We start from the raw sequence: 26,034 nt of genomic DNA, 5'->3' as shown, positions 1-26,034 counted from the left end.
TAATCTTAAAAAATTAAATTTTTATTATATAATAATGATAAATTCATTTATATTTGAAATATATTTCATTCTGAATGAATCATTTCATTCTGAATGAATCATATTTGAAATTTATGATAAATATAAAAAAATACTTGATCTTGAAATATACGCAACAGCAAGCACCTTAAGGAGGTTTCGCATTTACTTACGCAGTGCATAGTTCCTGGTTTTTAGAAAACTTTGATATATAGTTATACTCTTTAAAATGCATTACGTGGACCAACAAACTAAAAACGCACGTATAAAGTATTGTATGCTTTGTTTTCTGTGGGACAGATTTCTTCTAAAATGTGAAATAACATACGGATTCCGGTATACAGTTATAGAATGCAGGGTAAGGATGTATACAGTCGATATATATGTATGTATATATTCACGTATATACACGCGCGTACATATATTCATATAAATATATATTCACACTCTAGCTAACGCCTACGAAAACCATTTATATATAATGTGGAATGACGTACGAACTTAAGTAAATATATATATGTGTATACGATTTCAAAAACTAGACGATCAATCCTATCAGTGCTTGCTGTTGTTAGCTGCTGACTAACCAAGATAAAAAAAAATTAAATGAAATGAAAGAAAAAAAAACTTTAAAAGCAGTAGATATGTCAAAATTCTGTTTAATTTATTACATCCAAAATTTTCATCATCGCATCTATTTCATTTAACTAACTTTCTTAAAAGCTTTCTGTCGGTATAATAAAAGTTGTCCACAATGTGCCGAATGGTTTTAGCGACCCTCCCCCTCCCCACCAGAGAGCGCTCTTAAATTACTTAAGGTTAACCGAAATGCTGTCAAAGCCAATTATTTTTGTATGTTTTCATAAATTGCTTAAAAAAGGTTGTTCTTCAAAAACTTTCGCCTTTCAAAACATTTTAAAGCCTTTCAACTTTACTTCAAAAAAAAAGCAATTTTTTTTATTTATCTTTATGTCTATCAAGTTTAACAAGAAAGAAAAAGAACAAATTTTTGTAGGTTATAATATTACGAAACATTTTAACTAAACCAAAAGAACAAAAAACAAAAAACTAAATCAATAAATAAATAAAGCGAAATAAATAGCGAAAAATATAAGATATCGTGAAAATTTTCTATCTCTTGCTTATTTAAATAATTTTATTTGCTTTTCTCTCGCTCGCTCCACTATTCTACTTTTATTTGAATTACAAAAAAGAACCACCTACGCGTGAAATAATCGAACTAAAAGAGACTAAGAAGAAAAACAGCAAAAGAAAAGAATTATGTTCGGCTTGGATCGAATCCTGTGATACTCAACATTGGCTTGCTTTTGCACTTTTGCCGGGTTTTCTCTAACATCTGCTTTTTTTGCTAACGTAACAAGCGTGAACAAGTTAAGGTTGTGTGGCGTTATACTTCTATAAGCGTAAAATGTTTATTAATGTTATAAATATGTTTTGGCTGATCATATATCATAACTAGAAGCTGACATATTTTGAAGCCTTTACGGTAGTATACTTAGAGGCTATCTTATTCTGATAAGTAGAGAAAATGATGTAAGGTACTTGAAGATCGTGCTCATGATAATAAAATTAGAAAAGTAATGAGCATACGGAAATATAATTTTTCCATTTCATTAATAGTTGGCTCGCTAGCATTGAAGAGACGAAAGGATCTTTTATATTAATGCTCAGTTTCTCTCTCCTTATAGGATAACTTATGAACCTTAGAGGGTCTGGATTAACCGATCTTTAAACATCAATAGGAGAAGGATTTTAAGACAAGTTTGGCTTTTCTGAAGAATGTTCTGAACTTTTTCGCTACCAACCGCTGCATATACTTAACACAGGCATTGCTTACCACAGCCCGACTTCACGTATATGCGTTAGTTTAAATGAACGTTTATTTTGCTTTCTTGGAATGCTCTAGATACCCATAAGTAAAATTTAATCCAATTGATCTCATATAAACACAAAAAGATTTTGGTTCGCGATAGATGATTTCCCTAGAGAGGAAACTCTAACAGATGGAAGGAAAGATTTAAGCAAATTGATTCCACTTAACTAAATCGCTTCGTGTTAATTAAATACCGGTGCATAAAGTTATTATATGTATATTTCCACCGAAAAATGTAGCAAATTTTAGGTGAACAAGTTAACAGAAATATGGAATAAACGCTGGAAAATGTTTCTGTTAACAACGTCTAGGGAACCTTAAGATGTTATAACATGGCAAAGCCTTTTAACTTTGCACTAAAAGGAAAGAATTGGAAGTTAACCTGGATTTCCTGAACAAAAGTGATTTCAACAATCAAACAGATGGACATCGAAGGATAACTAAATTGAATTTTGAGGGAATGAACCAGTTTTTCATATGAACTGAAAATGAGTTTGTGAATGCAATTTCAGAACTCTCTCTCAGGAAGCTTCGACATTGCTGGTGTTCTGTCACCGTAAACTATAGACTGAGAGATAAGCAGACAAGTTGATAGTTTGATTCCGTTTATACTATTGTTCGAACAGATAAACACATATACATATATACATACACAAATAGATATACACTTATAGATACATGTAAATGTGTGTAGAGTCACATATATACTCGTATATGTTCGATCAACATGTAAACGGAATCAAATATGTATACATGTCAATATGTATATACATACATGCAATATACATATATACATATGCACATATCTTAATTTATGTATGTATGTATATATATGACATTGACTAAAACATTTATAGAAGGAGATGCATATGTATTGACGAAAACGAAACAATTCATGTTACCATGTTTTGGCCATTAGTGTCATGATATTCGGATCATAGTATACAAGTTACCGTTGAGTTAACGACGCTTTACCAGAAATCCAGATTTTTATATTGCTTTGAAAATGATAAAAGTTATTAACTTATTGTTGGATGTGTTATATATTTACACATATATCTATCTACATACATGTATATATATGTGTATCTACTATATACATATCTGTTATACTATACCATATATATATATATATATATATATATATATATATATATTTTATGGGCGTTTAAGACTGACTTTTATGCACTGCAAACATTGGACAAATTTTGGGTTGTGTGTATATGTAAATGTAAAATCTATAATATATATTTGTTTTTCTTCGTCTTGTTCTTACAACCTGTGCATTATCATTCATTAGTTAGCCCAAAAACAATAACGAAATAAAGCAAAAATATTAAGAGAACGCATACGAAAAAGCGAGAAGTCAAGCGTCGTTTATTAATAAACCAAAATACGAAATATAGTTCATAAAGATTAAACAGACAATATCGCTTTCTTTGTATATATAAAAAAAAAATTATACATATATACATATAAAATCTTACGTAAATTTCCCGTATATATATATAGATATATATACATATAACGAAATTTGAAATCTGTAAAAAATCTTTAAACGAGAACAATCATCATTATCAGCAACGTTAGCTGTGGAGGAACATATCTCTTGCTTCTATATATCAAAATATTTGAAAACATTTCAAGGTGAGTATATTTTTAGAAAATATTTTTGCTCATACAACCAAATTTCGAAACTGAACAAATTTCTTAACGAAAAAGATAGAAAACAAAAAAAAAAAAAAAGTTGGGAAACAAAAATAAATAAAAGCAGGAAAGAACGAAACAAAAAATAAAAAAATCTTAAATAGTGAGATTGAATAGATTTGTGAGAAAATAAAGGAAAAAAGAATACTTCAAGAGAAGGATAGAAATAGAAAGGAAAGACCAGGAAGGAAATATATATCAATTTCTTTTTGCTGTATATACATAATAATAATCGCATACTTACATACCCATATATATATTTATATATATATATACATATATACATATGTATATTTACATGTATGTACATGTATATACACACTAACATATATATAATTACATGTGTATATGCATTAAAATATATACATATGCATATATAGTAATTAATTGTAAGTACTTTTTAAGATAAGAAGAAATCGGTTTAGGTTAGCTTCCAAAAACCTATGAAATCTGAAAAAACCATTTTCTTTTTTTTACTTTGGAAGTAGTATTTAGATATAGTCAGTTGTTTTATGCCCTCTAAAAGAATAAATTTCGCCTTGTCGAGCTTTTGCAAAATCAAATGTCATCTATTTAAGACTAATGCTAATACTCACTGCCTTCGCCTATTTAAGACTAAGAGATACATTTTGGCCTAGTGACCGATCCCTAGTGGTAAATGAGAACAATCTATCTACTGGTCGCAGTTGTTTCGCATTAAAGCAATATTGGCATTCCGAACGACTAGTCAAATAAAACCGTTCTGATATCAGTTAAGTCCTGCAAACAACTCACAAAAAAATGCGTTGTGTCTTTTGATGTCTTTGTCATGTTGCTCGCTGTACATCTATAAGTGGTATCCTCATTTTCTAAGGTTTAATATTTCGAAAGTGTTGCTCCCACGCTGTGCTATGCACGCTTGTGCGTTTATGCGCATAACTAACCCATAAAATTGAGTCTCCTTTAGTAAGATTTATTTCCGAATATGCGCAGGTAACGTGTACCCATTATTCACCCTACCGCGAGTACAGAGTATGTTTATTGAACCACTAACCAGATGGACGAAATGATTGTAGAGCATAGATATAATGCTAATGTAAATGTTTGTCTGTAAGATAAAACTAGCAAACGAAATAACAAGTTTTACATATCTTTTCTTAATGAAGTGAAGAATTATAAATATTATCTACACACATTAAACGGTTGACAAATAGGAAAAATGTTTGTTAATGATATTGCGAAACAAAAAAGCTCAGCAATGTATCCATAATTAAAAAATATTTTACAACTATTTAGTGAATAAAACTGTAACTTTCGATCTGAATGTACTATCTTTAAACTCTATGCATTAGTAATAAGTTATTACGGGAAGTGTTTTTAGGATTTCTGAGTGTGGTGTATTTTGGTTTATTCTAACCAAATGAAGTCGTCACTAGGAAAAGCTACCAACAACAACTAATGCTCTTGGAAACGAAAAATGGCCGCAATATGGCAAAGGTTATGATATCGTGAGTTTCCAGCACGACGAATCTCGACATCGTATAACAATACTCGCCCAGGAAACGTAAGCAGTACTAACCTGGAACATGCCATAGTCTCTGCTGCTATCAGCAGACATTAACACTGTTTTTAATCGGTGACTTGTTATCTGATGGAATACGATTTCCCTTTGTAGGACGGCAACCCCAAATTTAGAGAGGTAATCTGATGAGATTGAAAAGACAGGAAAACCATATTCCACCTAAGAGATAGAAGACGCTAGGTGTAGCGATATATAGTAGTTGATGTTAATGTAATGTTGTATTAATGTATGTTGAATTTTAGTAAAAAGTCAGAAAGTTATGCACAAGTCCAATATATATATATATAGGCTTTTAGTGGCGGGCGTCAAGCAAGACTCTCAAAGCGACGATAGTTTGTTATAACTCTCAGTTATCAACTCGCTTAATAATACTAATAGAAGCTTGGATAGTTAATCTCATCAGAGACAGCTCTCAGAAAAGAGAAAAGAAAATCAGCTTAAGACGAGCATAGATTTTTTACTAATTATTCAATATTGCAAAAACGGAAACGTGTTTCTTTTAGTTAAATTTTAAAGATCGCTTAAAAGATGTCTTAAATGTGTCTACTAATGAAGAGGAAAAACTCTTCTAATGATTCTCGTCTTAGCTATCGTATTTTCTTGTTAGTTAATATATTCCACGATGAACAGAAAAAATCGTAGTTTCCGTTGCGTAATGATTACGCATCTCTAGAAATTAACACTTTTATGATTGGTCACCAAAAATTGACAATGAATGAGTTTATTCCGAATATTCGATTTAGGTATATTCCTAATAAACAATATATATTTATTTTCTTTTTGTCAGGAATCAATAATCCTATATTATTTATAAAAAAAAAAACACGCTGTCTGATCATGTTTTTCCACTTCAATGCTTATCAGTATATAAAAAAAAAAAACAAATAAATGAAAAAAAATATATATTCGTTTTGGTGAATCATATGGTATAGAATGTTGCCATAAAATGAACAACAGATTTACGTATAAAATTTTATTTGACGATTAAAGGCGCACACCAATGTATACCTGCCTATGCGCATATATATGTAAGCGACGATGTCGCAATAATCGTTGATAACAGCAAACGCTTATTGATTGAATAAATAAATAAATGTATATAAAGTGGAAATTTTCATCAAATTGCATGTAATTAATGATTATATTATTTGATGGATTCATTAAAAACAAACGAAAATTTGAATCAGTTAATTAGATACGATTTTCGTTTCAAGCAAAAGTTTATTTAAAAGAAGTGCAATAAATTTTCAAGATAAAAAGGGGTAAGAATATTATAGTCGGCCAAGGGTCACTACACAATTATTCACTTGCTTTAGTGATGAGATTATAAAAATTACACATTATTTTCATGCAAAAGAATAGCTTTCATGACAGCCCGCATGTCAGAGGATGCTTAAAACACCACTTGACGTAATTCAAGTTTCAATAAACAAATTTAGTTCCTAAAAAGTGCATTATATTTTAGTTTCCGCCATACAAGAGGCGGCTTTTCATGATAAGACATATATATGTTAGGGGCAAAATAGTAGACCTATGTGATTTAAACACTCTACAGTCAATTTTTGTGCTAAATTGCTGCTAAGCACCAATTATCATCATACAATACTAAAAATTAAATCCCTTTCTGAAGGGTTTACTATTCATGAGAAATCTTATGTGGAATGGGGCCTAGGAAATAGATCCATGTTGTTCAAATTTTGGTCCACTAAATTTTTAAGTCAAATTATTTCCATGAAAAAATATTGGTCGTAAGATTATCACAATCAGGTCTTTTTGGTATGTAAGAATTTACAAATCTTGAAAGCGGTGGGTCACAAAGAATAGATCTGCGTTGTCGAAATTCGGTAAGGTTGCTTTCTTTATCAATTTATATCAAACAATTTCCAACATAAAATATTGAAAATTAGATCTTTTTTTCATATAAAGACACAGCTTTCGCAGGAAGGGTGATACGACAGAGGCTTCAAAACGTTGACCCACCCGACTGAAAGTTTTTACGCCAATTTAGACTGCCGAAATACCGTTATTAAGCAATTTTTGTTGAAAAAATATGAATCCAAACCATTTTCAATAGTCTTCGTCCTTTGGTCAAAACACGCGAGTGTACCGCGCTTGTTGGGCATAAAAATATGTAGGCGGACATCAGAAGAGCAGGCAAGCTTGGTTATATTTCTATAACAAAAGATGGGCCTGTTTTAAGCCTTTCTGGGAATTACCTGGGTCTAAACAAACTAATAGTGAATAGTATGTTTGAGAGGGGATTGACTATCTATATAATTCTATTTAGTTGAAATTCCATTCAACGTTGATAAGTTTAAGTCACGTAACTATGCTAATACTAATTACATTTGTTTATTAGTGATTAAAATGCTTATGAAGGGTGTCAATCCATAGATATAATTAGTAGGAAAAAAGAAACATATAAAAATATTGCCGTCTGCTATGGCCGATCTTTAAATACTCTGCAACATTTCATCTATTTTTCAGTTAATTTTTGATAAAATATCAAAAATTATATCTTCCTTTCATCTAGATGCTTATGTTTTAAACGCCTACGGTCTAAAGTTAGCAAAATTTATTTTGTCTCCAAAGATCTTTAGCAGGTCTCATCATAAATCGCCTTACAATTCGTAAAGCCAGTTTTATGAGAGGTGATTGAGGAAAGGATCATATGCGACCCAAAGTTTTCGGATTTGTATTATATGGCAAAAAAATGGTTTCTATTAATTTTTCATGACTGTCGACCTTTCTAGACTATAACACATAGGTGCACAAATTTCATAGAAATATCTCAGAAATTGCAAATATGTTGAACACAATAATGCATAAATAGATTTTTGATGTCTCAGGTGATGTATAACATAAAATGTTTTGATTCTTTAATATAAGGATTGTTACGAAAAGAGGTTCAATATTTGGGGTCCACATATATTGGTGCTGAAAAATTTAATTTAAATGCCATTTGAGAGGTTTTTGAGAATTGAGATTTTGTTAAGATACAATAAACTGTTGGTTCCGCAGGAAAGTAATGCTTCCAGAAGATTATGATGAGGGAATTAACAAAACCATACCAAAGTCATACAAGGTAATTATCTCACTTTGGTGAGATTGAAAAGTAATTATATTTCATTAGCATGGCGAAATGGTTGATTCCCTACTCAATTCTCACCAGCTAACGCGATTACAGCGCGCAATTGATGTAAAACACCCCGAATTGATCTGTTCGAATAGCGTAATCCTCTTGACTGCAATGATATGTGAAAAATATTGATCGGGAAATTTTTATGCATCTAAAAAAAAGTAACATTTATTAGAGGGCCATCAAAATCACTTGTTTCAGTTTATCACAAATAGCAATAAATTGATTTTTGAACATACTTGGCTTAAGTAAACTTTAAAATATAAAGAAAAATGTGTTTGGATTTTGATAGAGAGACTTACTTTTACTCACTTATTTTTTCCTTTACTTAGCATTTAGTATAGCTCTCTAGAAATTTTCAAGCCGACATATTTTGTAGTTGACCAGGCTTCGATGAAAAATTACCCTTAGTCGGCAACAAAAATTTCAAGAAATTTAAATAATATATATAACGATTCAAATGTAGGAACTCATGAGAAACTAGAGATTACATCGACCAACGAAGACGCAATCAAATAACGTTTGCTCCAAGCTAATGTCTTGTATTTGAATGAATTAGAAGGTACTAAGTTGTGAGCTTCTCAGGTGAAACGAATCCATCTTGGTGGAATGAAACTGACAATAAATGATCGATGAAGATAATGCGTCCTCATTTATTTGCGATAACAAAACTATTAACCTATTACAAAACCACTCAAGTACATATGAGGTGCATTTAATTGAAATGTAGTATTACCTTACTCAATGTTCTTCTTCTAATTATCATTCGCGTTAGTCGATTACTCATGACCTGTCTAAGCAGTGCATTATATCAAAAATGGGTTCTTTCCTGAACAGTCTGTTCTTTCAAGGCGGAAAATCTATGGCTGATTCATTTTTAAGCAATTTTTAAGCGCAAGAATTGCGTATTTTTGCAAAAACCACATCGTTAAGGTTAGTACACACTACCGAGTCGATCCGGCTTGGCTTTAAACTTAGCCTATCTAAAAATCAATTAAAAGAATGCGAATAGCATACATACTTGGAGTGAAACTGTGCAATTTATACGCTTTTTTTTCTCGAACTTTGACTAAGGCGACTACGTTTTCTCTTGGGATTAGATGCGTCCAATTTTCTAGGTAAGGATCAAGTAAAACCGGTGTCGAATTATTTCGCTTGCATTTTGTAATGTCCTAGTTACCGCATACCCGGGTAGATAAATATCACGGGTTCAAACCTCAGTGCACTTCGACCATACCTCGTCGTAGCTACAATGGCTGTTCAATGAAGTAAAGGCATAGGACGATACTGTGGACGAAAAATAAGGTGAATTTATTTATAGCCCCGTAAACCTTTATTTTAAAATCAATTTTTTTTTAAATAGGTAGCACTGTGACGGACGTCTGTGTCAAATTTCACATGAATTTCGCTATGAATTTCCTATGCCAGGCCAATTTGTTAGCAGAGAAAGTTTTGAAAGAATATATGTAGAATTTTGGGACAAACCCACCATATTTTTTGGACACAGCACGCCTAAGAAACCTCCCCTAAATGATTGATCATATAAAAAGAAAAGAGCAAAAGCATGTAAATACACTATAGTGGAACACGCCCCGCCATTAAATACCTTATACCTATGTTATACCCCTATAAGTGTAGGTTGTTCATTTAACGAGTTCTCAAAATAACGTGTTATATAGTAAGCAAGAGTATTTCGGTCCGAACCATTTTCAGTGGTTTTCGTCCTTGGGGGAAAACATGTCGGTTTGCCGAATTTTATCAAAATATTTCAAAAATTGCCTTCTGTAGTTTAAACCAGACGGACGGATAGGCAAGCTTAATTGGATTCAGAATGTGATTATGATAGACCGGTATAATGAAAGGTGCGTCTATCTGAAGTCCTTCTGGATGTTGCATAAATCCGCACCGACTTGTGCGATATACCTTTGTAACGCAAGTGTTGTCGGATACAAAAATCTTAGACTTGTTTAACTACATCTTTTGCTTTAATATTGGTTCCTATTATGAAAATATCTATTAACTAAACTATAACTGAGTTAAGCAACTTATTAAGGGAAAACGGAGAGAAAAGTAAACACGCCTGCTTTCTCAGATAGAGTATACAGTAATAAAGTTACCTCTTCCGTTTAACGTTAAAGATACACATGAAAGGATATGACAAACTTACACTTACACTTTTCACTTAGGGACTTACACTAACTTAACATGTAATGATGCGTCACTTACACATTACGAAGAAGATTTATGCAATGATTAGTAAACCGTACGCAATTAAACAACAACTCCAAAAAACGCTAGTGAAATATGTGTGCGAAGCGTTTTCTCGCGCTTTTTACGAAGTTAAAAATAAAAATGTGCTGTTTTATGATAAAAGTAATGGAAAAGAAATCATACAGATATAAAAGGAAATGAGACAAGGAGTCGTTAAGTATATGAACGTTGATTGCATTTACAATTGACTGCAAACTATTCTGCTTAAGTGTTTTTTGTTTTTTTTTATTATTTTTCTGTTGCCACTCATTCATGCAGTTTTGATGTTTATGCGTGCCGTCTGTCTCGGCCATAATATATGTATTTTTATTAATGGATGGTCAATTTTAAATAGAAAAACAAGACCAAGAGTAATAACAACAACGTAGCATTATGATAATCATTCGATGGATAAATAATAATAAAAGCATTATTGTGCTATATATTGCATTCAAAATGTAAGAAAAGAAAAAATATGGAATTGTTGTTTTAATGATAAACTCTTTGGGTAACTCCATTTAATTAAGTTGGTCGTGTTTGCTCTAAAAACTGAATTACTTCAGGCAAACTGTAAATGAATGTTCTTTTAATGTGAAACCTTTTTTTTTAAAGGAAATATATTCCTGAAACTGGGGGCGTAACCTAGCACACTTTGTGGCACTTGGTTCCATTTTGGAGAAGCATCAATACGATGCAATTTAAGACACATGAAATGCGAAAACTGTGAGTAAAAAGCCAGTGTCGACAAGATCAAGAGAGAGCCAACTTGCCGTCTGCCAAGTTCAGATCTTAGATGATTCGACATTTAAGTTTGCTTTAAAGTAACTAACATCAGTTTATAAGCTAAAGACTACGATGTCGGGAGTGTCTCCATATGAGTCCATTTTTAATTCCGGTATTATGAAAATAATGCGCTATGTTTAACATAACTCCTTGACCAACGTTAAATGAATGCTAAATTATGAGACAACTTGATCGAGTCGATACAGATGGGATCGAATTTTCCCTATTGCATCATTACAGCCTTGGCAAACGTAACGGTCATGAAGCTCTTTCACCCACCAATGTAAGATCTAAGACTTTGTATGCCTCTCTGGTCTGGCTTATGGTTGCAATAATGTCGGACGAACGGCCTTAGATGAAATTCAACATTGGTCTATGAATGAAAACAAAAAAAAAAAGGAAGCAAAACTTGTGTTCCATTGAATAAACGTTCAAATTGCGATTTTTTGTTTGCATTCAAGATACTTTTTCATCAACATTTTCTTTACCACTACCTTTTCTAACTTTATCTTACCAGCAGTATTGTGTTGTCCATTGTTGATTATCAACTATTTCAGCTGTGCATTGTACTTGATTTTTTTCACAATTTAGTTGCAAACAACATGCAAATTTGTATTGTGTTCTTGTTGCGTCTCTCCTTGTACGAATGTTAATAAAAATTCTTTTTTCATGACCGTGTAGACGTAGGTACTATAACGTGTTGCAAGAATTTAAGCGAAACCAAAAATAATATAAAAATTTTATAAAAGAAAATAATAAAATAAATATTTACGTTGAGTTATTTCAATAATGAGGAACAGACAGACTCATTCAAATGCGAAGAAGATCAACAGGAGTAAAAACGAGAAAAATATAAAAATATAAAGAAAATAAAGAAATAAATAAAAAAAAAAGAAATGAAAAACATAAAACACAACATCCAAGGTAAACTTTACATTAAAGTCTATAGAAAAAAAAAAAAAAATTCAAAGAAAAACTAAATTTTTGCCAACAGTGTCGCTAGATGGACGAGATTTTTCTAATTATTTCAGATGTTCGTATCGGTTGACTTCTTTACGCGATTGCATTTTATGTCTGTTAAACTAAACAAATGTCTAATCATATAATAGATGCGCACAATAGTCAAACAGTATCGAGAACTTATCATAGAATCATCGTACGCTGAAATAATCTGTTTGATTAACCGTTTAATGAAACAAATTCGCTTTATAAGTGCTTTCCCTCGTCTATAAAGTGTGTTCAGAAGGTATTGGAAACTTTCATAGTAAAACCTTATATGCATAGCGATATAGATCTAAGTCGTATGTTTAAGTTTATATCTCTTCATATAGAAATCTTTTTTTTAATCGTTAAATACATATTGTTACGATTTGTATTTTATTTGAAATTTTTTTTTACATAAATTTTGTTGTGAAATTAATTTTAAAATTAAGTAGAACTGGAATGTCGACAATTGGCAATAGTACGCACCTAAGGGTAAAACACCCGCAAGGAAGTGAACGCTGAAATTTTGGTTTCTTAGACCAGTTTAAAATTCAGCGGTGCCTAAACCGAATTTAACATTGTCGTTCTGTCGACTGCTTTCAAATTAAAGACAAATTTATTACATAAATGACTTATGATAGAGGAAATTTCTTTCCTCTATTTTTTAAGAGAATCACGCAGTTATCTGACCAGTTTCGATGTCGAAATTATTTTGCTTTTTGTACCTAATACCATATATGGTGATTTGTACAGATGTTTGTAACACCCAGACGGACTTCGGGTAAACCAGTTTTTATTACACCGATCGATTTAGAATTATTTTGTGAAGAGACACAAGTTTGTCCATCCATCTGTCTGTCCGATGGTCACGCGTTTGTACTCAGTAAAATGTAGGAAACTTTGAGATATCTTAACGTAGCTCGGTGCGTTTAAGTGCCTTAGTCCAAAACTAAACGCTATTGGAAATAGGTTCGATCGCTTTTGCGTCGACTTTTTTAACTAACCCCTTTTGATGGAAAAGTCGTCACATGAGAAGATTCTGCAATTGTCAAATTTTTTCGGCAAACAATTCATAGTAATTCTGCACACTAGATTGATGTTAAGAATTGAGATCGGTTGGGCAAATTTTTGAATGGCTGCCCTTCATAAGGGCCCTAATGAAAAGTGTGCCTTTATATAGCAAAAAGTTCCAAAATGAATCCCTTGACATAAAAATTATGTAAAGGTTTATGTAAAGGTTTTCATGGGAAGTATGCTTTTTCATAGAAACATGATATATACATGCATATCTTTATATCGTATGTCATAAAAATCTTGTGAGGCGAGATATTGTAGGACATTTGAAGAACAGCGTGTGCGAATGAAAATTTTGTAACTGTTTGTTTCTCTTTTGTAATATTGGTTCCTTTTCGGCGCAATTTTTTTTTTATTTCATTTTAATGTCTTGGTTGTCCAATTAGACTGAGCACGTTTCTTGAATGCAGAGTTATCACGTTGCTTAAAAAATTCATCAAGAAATGTTGAATAGATTCACAAGACAATCTAAGATTGTTAGCTACATCTAAACCAATGGGTAATTTAATCGTTGTATTAAAAAAAACGTAGATGAACGACCGAAACGCTGGAACCGTAGAGCTTTAAAGTCAACTCTGGCTCTAATAGAAACTATTGTATATCGAATGAATACTTTTTTTCGGATTCTCTTTAAGTTGAATTCTTAATACTTTTTGATCGATGTGTTGATAACTTATAGATAAGCGGAAGTCGCAAATAAAAGTAACTGTCCTTCGAAGCTAGCTTACATAAACATGAAAGTTTTTCTTTACATCAAGTTGTTGAGATAATTGATTCCTGGTATTAGTCATCAAAATGCGCATACATATACACCATTAGCTTATAAAAGTCCAGTTATAAAGAAAATTTTAAGAGCGTAGAGAAATTTAATTAAAACAACAATTTCATTGGTTTAACCGATATTCAAATAAACTTTATACATATATGTAACAAATAGATCGACTAACCACTGCCGTCATCATCGTCATCATCACCATCGACGGGCATTATGTCGTTTTGGTGTTCAACATGGTTTTAGGCAAATGGCCTCATTTACTACTAAATATTGTGCATGTTCATTCCCTGTTGCAATTGAAAAAAGAGAAAAGAATAAGTAAGAATAACAAGAGCCATTCAAATCGAATTTTGAACACTCATCGCTTAAAATAAAGACATCTTCGCTTCGGTTTAGCTTACTTCTTCAAATTTTAGAAGTTGCAATAAGTGTGTGGGGTAGATTTCACGTGTTTTTTCTTTAACTAGGAAACATTTTGAGGTTATTGATTTTTACTTGAAAAGGCAGCTTTTTGATGTCCTTCTACTTTGTGTTTTCGATCCGAATCTTCATATCCCAGGGCGGTGGGGTATACTTGGCCGTACTTGAACTAAGGAGAATGGTCAGTCGGTAAAGGCATGACGTTTACCGGTTTGCGCATGCTTCCGCTATGCTGCGGCCACTCCCTCTTGCCCTCGCTTCTTTCTAACGGTCACCTTGCAACACGTGCGGATGGCACACCCTGTGTGATGATAGGCCATAATAAAAAAAGCCAAAAAAAAAAATAAATAAATAAGCCAAAAAAGCTTTGTCGAATTTTTAGATTTTATACCCTACACCACTTGTGGTACAGGGTAGATTAAGTTAGTGCGGTCGTATGAGAGCTTAAGATAGACCCACCTTTTATTATACCGATCGATTTGGAATCATAAGCTGAATTGATTTAAGTTTTTCTGCCCGTCTGATGGCTGTCCATGCAAATTTGTATCCAAGCTATACGTCGCAATTTTCGAGATGTTTTGATGAAATTTGGTACAGTGGCGTGTTTTGACCTAAGGACCCAACGCTATTGGGAATACGTGTATCGGATAGGTCCACTTTTTCGACTACTCTCCATAAACGCCTTATTCTGAAAAGTCGTGATATGGAATAAAATTGTAAATTTCAAAATTTATTGTATTGTACTATTGAATGGTTGATATAAGTTTTATTGAAACGGGAAACAACTATTAGAGCCCAAACGCAAGTAAAAACGTTACATTGGGCCTCGGTTATTAAATGCCCTACAAACAATGCAGTTATTCATATAATAACTTCTCCAAATAAGGCGTAAAATTGTATGAGCAGCGCAATAACAGGAATTTGAAATTATGTGAGCAAGAGGAAGAATTGTAAAAATTGTGTGAGCAAGAGGAACAATTGTAAAAATTGCGTGAGCAAGAACAAGAATTATAAAAATTGCGTGAGCAAGAACAAGAAAACTCATATGGAAACATATTGCAATTTTCAAAATTTCTCGGCAAAAGTCGCTAAGTAGTAGTATTTTGGCATTCTACATTGGTATGAAAACTTCGGACCGGCTGGGGTAATTTTTGAACCTCTTCTCACATAGCGAAAACAGTCCATACGACAAAAACGTATAATTTTCAATGCTTCATGATGAAAGTTATGTCATAATAATAATTTAACTTAAAAAATTAACTGTACTAAATTTGGACCACCTCGGCCTCTTTTTGGATCCCACCCTAATAACGATTTTGATGAAAATTGATAATTGGAAGACCAGAAAATTCTAAGTTTTAACAAGTGGTGATGGAAATTCACCCTTAATGTTATAGTAATTTTAGACAAAAATGAACTCTACCAAATTTCGACCATCTACGCCTATTTTTGGATAACGCGCTATGTAAGGGTTAAACTTGCACTACATCAGGTTGCATTCGGACCTGCTTTCCCAGAAATACGCACATGAAAAATATATCTTTATATAGAAACAAGATATAATTTTCGTGTTCTACAATAAAAATAAGATTTGTGTGAGACAGTGTAGTGTAGGGTACTATTAAATGCCGGCCTTGCCCGACATTACTTGTCTATATTGTTCTTTGAGGAAACTTTCAATAAAAAGATGGACAAGCAAAAAATTAAAGATAAATTAGCTTTGTGATAACTTAGGACTGTGAAGATAATTTGTGTCACGACAAAGTAAGTTTGATAAAACTAGCAGGCCAAATTAGAGAAGAGGAGGGTCATACGCGTAAATTTTGCAGGAATAAGTTTCCACTTTTTTAAAATAGTAAATGAGGGATCTATAGAAGATATCCTCACGTTGAAGTGTGCAGAGAGCTCCAAATTCTTACCCACTTAGAAAAGAAAAATATGGCTCGAACTTATTAGTAAAAATAGTCGCGAAGAAATACGCCTAAACAAAACAGGGCCATTAAGAAATGCGTTCAAGTTTTGTGTTTCTCAGATAAAGCAAAAGTAAAGCTGTTGGTTGTGTGATTCGGTTTTGATTCAAGGCAAGCAAGAGCTTCTTTATCGATAAAAATAATACTAAAAAGAAGCGAAATCTGACAGAGTTATATTTAATGAACTTTTAAGTGTTTCTTACCAAAAATTGCATCGAATTAGTTAAGGTTTTATTTTTATATTAAATTTACTTATATTTTTTATTTTCTTCGTTTTTATAGTGAACGCGCAGAACTTAATATCAATTCTGCTAATATTCTCCACCTGTCGCCCGTACATAACAATATCGTGACAGATGGTAACAAGTTTGTCTACACTAGCCCATTTTAAATATACTCATAGTTATTTTTCTTCTTTTTTTTTTTTAATGCCGTAAAATATCCTCGTCTTAATAAAACCATTGCGTAACATTTTTGGCGTTTTCCCCAAATAACACGCACCTATCAAGTATTCTTCTATGTATGGTTTGAAAAAAAAAAAATAAATAAATAAGATGTAAAAAACCCACTTGTTGAAATGGTATATATAAGAGTTTAATTTTTCTTCATTACATTACCAATTCACTTGGTATACATGCTTGTCATAAATCAAGAGAAAAAATAAAACAACAAAGGAAAAATATAATAAAGGGGCCCACAATTTGGGTATCGACATATGTAAAGTGAATTGAAAACAACTACACCGAACAAAAACCACAAGCACTAACCCACAGATTTTGCAATAAATTTTTAAATAAGAAAACGCAAAAACCGAAAATGTTTCATATCACAGCAATTTCGTAGTAAAGCTCTGTTTTTCATTTCACTTTTTTTCTTTTCATTATTTTTTTTTGCAAGAATAATTGTGTCATCTTGCTTTTTTTCAAATATTTCTTTTATTATGATTTATAAGAGAGAAATTCGCTACTAAAAAAGTGTTAGTAGATTTTAAAGAAATGAGCAGAGAGGAAGTGTAGAAAATTAAATCTAAAGATTACTTTTTAAGCACTTAATTAATAAAAGATCATGAAAGCCGCTCGTCATTTTAGGAAGGTTGCCTCCTAAACATTTGAGACTTGCTATTCTTTCTTTCCATAGGTCGCAGGTTAGTGATAAAAATAGTTTTGCTGGCCATTCGTATTGCGATTAGTTTGCAATGAGCTGATTTTGTACGTGAACAAAAAAATCAACTTGGATCACATAGGTCAATTTTTTTGGACTCCAATGTATGTAGGCGCTATCACAAACGACAAACTCTTATATGGTGAGAAATCTAGCTTTGCAATATGACAGTGATGGCTTTGCATGAAAATAATATGTACGTTTTGGTGTATTATTACCAAAACGAGCGTCTAGTTGTACTAGGCGAAGCGGTGTAGGGTATGTAATAGTTGACATTGGTGGAACGGCTACCATGTTCTGCTTGTCTTCTATTGATAAAAATCTATAGCATACGAATATATTGTAGCAAAAGAATTTCGGCGTAAAGGACGTACGTATGAAAGTTTTGCATATTTTCCTAGTGGCGACGTCGAAGCTAAAGATCTGCACGAAGCAGTGCAAGCTTTCTTTCAATCGCAGAACTTGGTTGCTACAAATTTTGATTTATTGTGAGTTTATTTCCTGTAAGTTGTTTCCACAGTCTATATAAATCGATATAGAAGAATATATATACTTTGTGGGGTCTCTCATTCTTCCTGGGTGATGGGTGTAAAAACTGTCAAGCAAAGCCAAAAAAAATGCATTTGGTCGCTTTATTCGCAGACTATGCCAGACGAGAAATACTCGTTCAGTTCAAACTACACAATAAATTGAACCGGGTTCTCATTGCAAAAATCTTTAGGCAATTACAAAATTATTTTTTTTTTTGAATTTAAAAACTTAAAATATTACAGGGAGGCGAAGCCGACTTTAGAATAGTCTACACACCTTTACCGAATAGAAATCTTTCACCTATCTTTGCGGTAAAATATTGAGAAGATTATTTAGTTGCTGTATAAGTCGCTAGTTATCACGGGCAACTTTACATTGAAAAGGCTCCGATCAGTATATCTTTATTCTGTTAGCCTGCCACGCTAAGCTAACTTATTGCTGAACACTAGTTTGTTTCAATTTGCAGCATAATCCGTTCTTCCAGTTACTTCACATATCCGCTTGAATTTTAAATTTGAAAATTATTCAAAACTGAAGTGGAGCAAGACGTTATAGCTGCAAAGTTAGTGTAAAATATTAAAATTTATTAAAATTTTTCATTTTCGGGAGTTTTTAGTTTACTTTTTCAATTAGCAGAGTGATCTATATCATTCATACATATGTGTATCTGCCAATTGTTAGTTTTCAATCGTAGTGCAAGCAAGAAGCGACCAATGGTTGGGTAATACACTTTAACAAAAAATAGAAAATATATCTACTTTTACATTTGGCAACTCTGTGCGCGCAATTTTGCAATTAGTTTTTACTTAGTACTTAAAGTAATTGAATTATATTAACCTATTGCCGTGATATTCATTTTAGATTTTGTGATCAGGACAAGATCGCATCAATAAGTCTTTTTGCTTTTTTTTTTTTTTTTTTTTTGGTGTATACAATTTTCTCTTGGCTTACTGTGTCTTTAATAGTGTGAAGTGTGCATCTAATTTGATCTCATTTTTGTGTATGTAACAACCTTTTTTGTTGTGTTTTTTTTCAATCCCTATCTTGTCTGTTATTTTTTGCCATCGAGTTTTTTTTTTACTTCATGTCAAACAAAAACGGGCCCTGCTTCTGAACGAATCATATCTCTTGGCTTTGCGAAAGTTTTCGTCTGGCGAAATGTGCAGTCATTAATGTCCCTGCTGCAGATGCAGTCTTGGAACCTTCGAAGGGATTACGTTCGTCGTCCCGACAACAGTATTGGCTTTTATAAGCTTTTCACGGAGACAAGGGACGGGTTTTCTGAATTAGCCAAAAATCTCCTGAATGTGTGGAAAGTTCAAAAAAATCAAGACAATGTTCGATAAGTGTCCCTGTCTAGAGCACTCATCTTCTCCCCAGCCTGTAAAAGACCAACTCGTAGTGTGGTGCTTCATCTGCATCTTCGCCTAAATCTGATTCGTCTACTCATTTGAGTGCTCCGTCCTTGCCTATAAAGAACGTTAACATTTCCGCTATCGTAGAGTCGGCCTATTTAAAAAATAGGAAAAAAAAGCGTTTCAAAAAATTTATGAAAACCAGTTTTGCTTACGGCTATTTCGCTTATTCTGCAAGGTATAAATTTAATCACCAATGTTATACCAGTTTTGGTCATGCAAAGTGTGCCGGTATTCTCGGCCGTGCTGCTGACGCAGTCGCTGACCCTTCCAATGAACGTTAATGTTTCCGATATTGTTGATTGGGTTGGTAACAAAGTAGTTACAAACAAGCCGGCAAGTCCTTCCGTTTTAAGCTACGCTGAAGTGGCAAGGGTATCTCCGCCCAGGGTCGCCACTCACTCTAATCAAGCGCCATCCCCTGGCTGTTCGAATGTGAACGCTGGTCACCAGACTGGGTCAAACAAGCTGCTTGTGCAAGGGCGATAACGCCATCCATATTCTCCCCAATGCGTTAGCATTTTCAAAATGGCTCCTTCTCAATCTAGGGCAATCTCCTCTTTTAAAATACTAGTTCCGACTGAAAACAGTGATATGTTGTTTAACAAATCACTGTGGCCAGTAGGATCCTTAATTACGGAATTTATCCCTCGAGATCGTCCCCGTAATACCAAGGCAATAGTCTTGTCGCCTTCAAAAAACTAATTGTTTCTTCAGGCCCACTATCTCTCATTTATCAAAATGTTAGGGGCCTAAATTCGAAAATTCGTTCCACTTTTCTAAATTCAGTGAGCACGGAATTTTTCTGTTTGGCCTTTACTGAAACTTGGCTAAAACATGATCTACATTCGTCGTTACTTTTTCATAATTCTTTCCACGTGTTTAGAAATGATCGAGTAAATCGCATTGGTGGTGGTGTATTAATTGTCATATCTGCGTCAGTCCCGTCCAATTCAATAGAATTTCCTTCTCCTGACGTTGAATTTGTCGCCATTCATGCGATAATGCCTAATAAACAGCTATTTGTAACCTGATCCTATATTCCCCCAAATTCTGATATCAAGTCGTTTGGTGTAATAGTGATAATTTTGGCTGTTTGATTCCTACTTCAACGTCTGATAGGGCTGTTGTGTTCTTTAATGAATTGTTTGATCATAATTTGGTTCAATATAATCGTACCCCTAATTGTAATAGTAGACTGCTTCATCTCTGCTTTGCCAACTTTCCTGAGATTAACGTAAATCGTTGCCTACCTTTTAGTTTACCTGAGGATCCTTATCATCCATCAATGTGCATTTCCTTTCATCATAAGAATGCTGGTTCGTTGAATTGCCTTAATATGCAAATCAAACTTTTTTAAATTAATGTTATGATTTTCATAAAATCAATATTGTATTGCTAAAACATCGTCTTTCACATATGAGGCTTGATTTCTCAACCGGGGTATTGAATGCTTATTGTCATGGTTCTACAATACATTAAATCTAGCTATTGCTGCATCTGTTCCGATCAAGCAGTGTCGATCTCGAAGCAGGTGTCCCCCGTGGTTTAATAAGACAATCAAATATTCCAAGAATAGAAAAAAGACGCTATTCAAAAAATATTTGAAAAGTGGCTCCGCGCTCGACTATTTCGCTTACTAGGTGACGAGGCTTAGATTTAACTCCCTCAACCACCATTATTATTGCAGATACCTTCAGTTTATTAAATCCTCTCGGCTTGCGGATCTGCCATCTGTGGTTAAATCCAAACAGATCTAAATGTATGCTGATGATGTGAAACTGTTTTCTTCCTTCTCTCTAGAATCGCAATCACATCACCTTCAAAGTGACTTGAACAATTTGGTTGCATGGTGCTCGATGAATCTTCTGAAACTAAATCTAAATAAATGTAAGAAGCTTTCTTTCTTAAGAAGGAAGTAGTTCATTACTCAGCATTTCATTGATTCGCACAAGTTGGAGGACGTCGATTCGATCACAGATTTAGTCGTTCTATTTGACCATAGGTTACGTTTCAACTTGCATATTGAGCTCTCGATTAGCAAAGCTAGGTCCGCGCTTGGTTTTATAAAAAGGTGGTCCAAAAAGCTTGATGATCTTTACATTACGAAAAGGCTGTACATGTGTTTGGTTAGACCCATACTCGAGTGTGCCTCTGTTGTGTGATCTCATTCATATAGGTGCTATTTATATTCAATTGAATCTGCTCAAAGGCAATTCCCTCTGTTTACCCTTAGAAATTTGGGTTGGAATCCGATTGCCTCTCTTCCTCCCTATGAAAATAAGTTGCTTCTGCTGTCCTTACCGTCTCTTGAAGAACGTAGGTTTGTTCTTGGCGTTTCCTTTGTAATCAAAGTAATATATGGTGCTATTGACCCGCCTTTATTACTTGGTGAATAAGCTTTAATGTCCCTAACCGCTTCTGTAGGCACTTTATCTTGGTTAAGCTTAGTCAATGTAAATATAATTATGAGCTGTCTAATCCGCTCAGAGTAGTTTGCAAGAACCTAAATGACGTTTATCACTTATTCTCGTTATCGGACTCCTTAAAGTCCATTAAAGCAACATTGCTTAATGCACGTAATTTACCTATGTCGTACTTAAACTAGCTTTTATCCTTAAAAAGTCGTTACGATTGGAAAATGAATTGTTGTTAAGTATTATCGGCTGCCAGGCTTATGCATGTTTGCGATGGCTTAGGGATTAATTAGCAATTTGGTCCTGTATCGGTTGTAAGTGTGGCTCTATGCTGGTTGTGTACATGTTTTTTTTCTTTTTTTTTCCTTCTTATTTGTTTTATTGTACTTATACTAAGTTTTATTATTAATTTAATATAAGTTTTGCTTTAAGTGCCAATTGCACTCGACTGTTATTTGTTTAGTTGAGTTGCATGTATAAGCAGAATTAAAATAAATAAATAAATAAATAAATAAATAGATACCATCTGTTAATAAAATCCTCACAGCTTGTTAATCCTAAATATTTTCTTTGTTAACTCCAAAAGAAATAGCTTCCCATATCCGTCGCATGTATCCTTCACTGGCTTTGAGGCTTCTGTTGATATTGAAACCTCAAATCCCTTTGCTAACTTCCGGCGAAATATTTCAACTGGTAATTCCGAAAGTGTTTGAGAGGAAGAGTTTCTTGATTGTAATTGATTTCGTTCTTGGGCAATATATTTGTCTCTTTAACCCGTGCCAAGCAAAAACTGGTGCCAGTTGCGACAGTTATACATCGTGTTTGGTTGTGTGAGCGCTATGGTTATTTCAATTGCCCAGATTGCACTGGTAGGGCAGCGGATACTGTTGGCGATGCCTATAGTGGTCTTGCTCGAACTGTAGAAAAAAAGGGATTGATTTTTACAGGTTGTTTACATAGACGAAACTGGATTTTCTGGTGGTTAAGAAGTTATGAGAAGAGGTGATGGCCGAATTTAAAAAGCGCCTTCGGCTTCACCTCGAACATCCAAGAAATGTTCAACTCGCACTGTGCGGACGGTCTTTTACAGAGCCCTACGGTACAGTTCGGCAACCCCCACTTGGAGTCCGGTCTCTCCGCCTTGGAAGGGTCAGCCGGCGGTACGCGTATTGACCTGCTACCGATCGACTTAGTTGATTTAGCGTACTCCGATCCGATCGTATGTGACAAGGGTCAGGATTTATTAGATGATTATCCCTGCGTAAGGAAGAGGAGTTAATGGAAAGTTTGCTGAGGTAGTAAAGAGCTCAATAATAACTACTGCTGCAAGTTCTGGCGAATTGGGGCCCTCGACCGTGGCAGCATCGCTGGATGCATCAGCCAGCGTGACACCTTTAGCTGAGCCGGATGGTCCCCACAATGCTGATACTGCCTCTGTATCAGTGTAAGGGGCCAAGGAGCAGATGAAGGAGCAGACGAAAGACTGTGTGCCTACTGTAGAGGTGTCACCAAATACTTCGGGGGTGGACCGCCGCTGATTTGCATCCCCATCAATTGGAGGTGGTACCTCCAAGAAAATCTATTTTTATATCACAGAGTCTCCGTGGTCTTAGTACGAAACTATGCAATGTGTTTGTAAACGCTGACAATTCCGATTATCTGGTGGTAGCATATACAGAAACCTGTCTTAGGCCGGGGATATTTGACGGGAAGATTTTTTGGCTGGAAATTGATATATTTAGGTGTGACACACTGCACAATACTGGTGAGGGTGATTGCGGTTAATCGTAGGGGGGGAATATTTTGAAGTTTCTCTCATATAACCATTCCTGCGAAAATTAAATCTTTATGTCCTAAAAAGATACAATTTTCAATCTTTTTTGTTGAAAATTAGCTTATTAAGTTGATAAAAAAGTCAACCTTACCGAATTTCGATTACGTAGGTCTATGTTTTAGATCCCAACAAAGGCAGACGTTAAGTATAGAAAGGAAAAAGCATTAATTTTATTATTAAAACTTAAAAAAAAGATTTTTATTTTGCTTGCCGAAACGAAAAAACGCACGAAAGAATTAATCAGAAAAAATGCAATGAACAAGCAATAGTTGGTTATTATAAAAAACATTTATGTTTGTCTTTTTTTTATTTAAAATAACCTTAAATTACATTTTTTTCCTTTTTATTGATTTACACGATTTTTTATTGTAATAATTGATATTAATACACCTGAGCAAAAAAAAAATACTGAAATCGAATCAAGCATATACTCTTTTCCTCTTCTTCTGTTATTCAGCAAACTAACTACCGGAAATTCGCTGGGATGTGTGAAAAAGACCTGATGGGAACACAGAGTTCTACTTTTGAGGCTTAGTAGAGTTGGGGTTAGATTTGGTATTTGATGTTATTATTTATTGATTTTAGTGATTGTTTGAATAAAGTTTTTAGTTTTGTGTGTTATGCGTCCGCCATGTTATTTTTTTATAGTTTTTATTTAAAAACGCATATTAGTCGTTCGTCCGGAGGACAGAACAAAAGTGCGAAGAGTAAATTTCGATTTGTAAGATGTAATGTGGTATATGAGTATAAAAAGATATAGGGAGGAGTTGGTGCGTGTGAGAGCAAAAAAGTGCAAAAGGAAGTAGGTTTATAAATTAACTGTAAACGCTTATACGCTTGATAGCATGATTTAAAAAATGTAAAGATTGCGACGTAAACTGTTAAATTGCGAGAACGCAAGAATGTTAAACATATATTCTTTTTTTTCGTTTTTTTGTTTTTCTATAAGCTAATGGTATAATTGAAATTTTGTTTATCTTATAGGATTTATATTGCGTGTAGCAGCAAATATTTGCTTAAGGTACATAACTGAGCCACTCTTTGCCTTCATAGAAATTAGTTAGAATTTCAAGCATATATAATTAATGAAATAATGAAAATATTGAGAATCGTTAAACTTTTTTTTTCGTAACTTCATTTATGTAAAAACGTTTGTGAAAACCAAAAATAAAATTAAAATTTATTGCTTAAAAACAAAAACACAATAATGTGGGTGGTGGATGCTTAAGGTAATATATTAAAAGGGTTTTAAACAAGTTATCAGATAGTATAGTAATTAATTATAGTTTTTACAAATAAATGTTTAGTTTAGAACTTTATTCAATGAAAGCAAAAAAATATCCATAACCATAAAGAAAAGCAAATTTTCTTATAAGACACTTTAAAACCAGTGTTCTTACGATGATTCAAAGCGCTCCAACGACATATTGCGTTTTAAATTTTTTACGCAATAAAGCTGTAACTGTTGCAGGAATCGTGTGGAAGGTGACTCAGTCTTGTCGAAAATACACGCAGTTTATATCCATAACATCAATTTCAGGTCAAGTCAGTATAAACACACCTTTGGTAATTTCATCCGTACCATTCATTAAATAAAAAGATTGTAACGTTATGCTAATAATGGTCCACCATTGATTACCCTACGCGACTCTGCCTAATACAGTAATGACGATTGTTCAAAATAAGTTGGGACGTGCTCGAAGAAGTAGATCGACTGGAAACATTTTCGATGTTGTTTGTCATTGAGCCAAATCGTCTCAGTTTACCTAATTTTATTGAAATAACTTAAAAATTGCGAACTGTAGGTTCACACAACGCAAGAAAGTAAGACGAACAGGCAAGCTTACAATCGCTTTTTGAATCGATTAATAAAGAGAAAGGAAATTCATCTAGGCGTAGTGTACAATCGCTGAAAGTTTATATACCCTTGTGCGCCAAGTGGCTTAGGATATAAAAAATCAATCAATATAATAATGGTCGCATAAGCAGCATTTTTGGGAAAGTGTTGACGAAGCAAGCCGGTAGGTCAAAAACCTCCACAAACTCTTTCATCCTCTCGTTGTGGTTATAAAGCTAGTTCCATTGGTTGTCCTGGATTTTC

The 26,034-nt window shown here is 33.5% G+C and overlaps 1 long non-coding RNA gene across 1 annotated transcript; it reads left to right on the top strand.

Moving 5' to 3' along the window:
- LOC119642193 lies at positions 1 to 24,238 on the top strand. Its single transcript, XR_005247971.1, has 3 exons — positions 1 to 1,900; positions 3,213 to 3,559; positions 23,190 to 24,238. It is a non-coding gene; the product is annotated as an uncharacterized LOC119642193 (long non-coding RNA).
- Positions 24,239 to 26,034: the final 1,796 nt, after the last annotated feature.

This window comes from Glossina fuscipes, unplaced genomic scaffold (assembly GCF_014805625.2).
Source record: "Glossina fuscipes isolate IAEA_lab_2018 unplaced genomic scaffold, Yale_Gfus_2 221, whole genome shotgun sequence".
NCBI lineage: Eukaryota > Metazoa > Arthropoda > Insecta > Diptera > Glossinidae > Glossina > Glossina fuscipes.
This window is presented reverse-complemented; position numbering and strand designations above follow the sequence as displayed.